Genomic DNA, 1,606 nt, shown 5'->3' on the forward strand with positions numbered 1-1,606 from the left:
CACCCTCCTTTTTTTTTTTTTTGAGACAGAGTCTAAAGCTGTCGCCCTGGGTAGAGTGTCATGGCGTCATCATAGCTCACCATTGACCTCTAACTCTTGGACTCGAGTGATCCTCTTGCCTCAGTTTTTTCTATTTTTAGTAGAGATGAGGTCTCGCTTTTTGTTCAGGCTGGTCTCAAACTTGTGAGCTCAAGCAATCCACCTGCTTTGGCCTCCCAGAGTGCTAGGATTACAGGCATGAGCCACCTTGCCCAGCCTGTAGCATGTTTAATAATAGTAAACACTAAACGGCTACCAAACTGCCCAACTCATGTGACAGGCAACATGAGCTAAGACCAACCCCTTGGTCTTATGCTTTTTTTTAATCATCCTCTCAGCTTAAGTGTGGGCTGGTAAATGACTAGTGACTTGTAAAGAGTAAGTAATGGAATTATCACTTCCAAGATTAGGATACAAAGACTGCAGCTTCTACCGTCAATGCCCTCTCTCCTTTCTAAAGAAGCTGGTTGCCACATTGTGCACTGCCCTATGAAGAGGCCTACAAAGGTGAGAAACCAAGGGAGACCTCTGGCCAACAACAAGTAAGGAACTAAAGCTCATGGTCCAGTCACTTACGAAGAGCTGAATCCCAGCAATGTGTATGTGAGTGAGCTTGGAAGTGGTTCACCTTGTTGAATCTTCAGATGAGAGCACAGCCCCAGCCAACAGCTTGACTGCAACTGTGAGAGCTTTGACAGAGGCCCAGAGGTAAGAGAAGCCTAGATTCTTTTTTTTTTTAAGAGACAGAGTCTCACCCTGTCACCCTCGGTAGAGTGCTGTCACGTCACAGCTGACAGCAGCCTCCAGCTCTTGGACTTAGATGATTCTCTTGCCTCAGCCTCCCGAGTAGCCAGGACTACAGGCACTGGCCACAACGCCCAGCTATTTTTTTGTTGCAGTTTGGCCTGGGCCAGGCTCAAACCCACCACCCTCAGTATATGGGGCTGGTGCCCTACTCACTGAGCCACAGGCGCCGCCTACTAGCCTCAATTCTTGACCCACAGCAACTGTGAGACAATAAATGCTTGCTGTTTTGAGCCACGGAGCGATGGGGTGTCATACACATCAACAGATAACTTGCACAGACAGGATGGTTTATGGGATTAAAATGCATCCATTTGGCTCAGTGCTTGTAGCACAATGGTTACTAAGCCAGCCACACGCACTGAGGATGGTGGGTTCAAGCCTGGCCCAGGGCCAGCTAAACAACCACAATTTTAACAAAAAATAGCTGGTGCTATGGTGGGTGCCTATAATCGCAGCTACTTGGGAGGCTGAGGCAAGAGAATCACTAAGCCAAAGAATTTAAGTTTGCTGTGAGCTGTGAAGCCACGACATTCTACAGAGGGCAACATAGTGAGACTCTTGTCTCAAAAAAAAAAAAAAAAGTATCCATTTAACTACTTGAGGCAATCATTTGAAGACAAGACATAAAGCCACCAATGGTACATTTCAAAACTATTACGAAATTAGTGGCTCAAAATTAGTGGCTCGGTGCCTGTGGCTCAAGTGGCTAAGGCACCAGCCACATACACCTAAGGTGGTGGGTTCGAATCCAGCCTGGGCC

This window comes from Otolemur garnettii, unplaced genomic scaffold, assembly GCF_000181295.1.
Source record: "Otolemur garnettii isolate 467f Iridium unplaced genomic scaffold, OtoGar3 scaffold00211, whole genome shotgun sequence".
NCBI classification, from domain to species: Eukaryota; Metazoa; Chordata; class Mammalia; order Primates; family Galagidae; genus Otolemur; species Otolemur garnettii.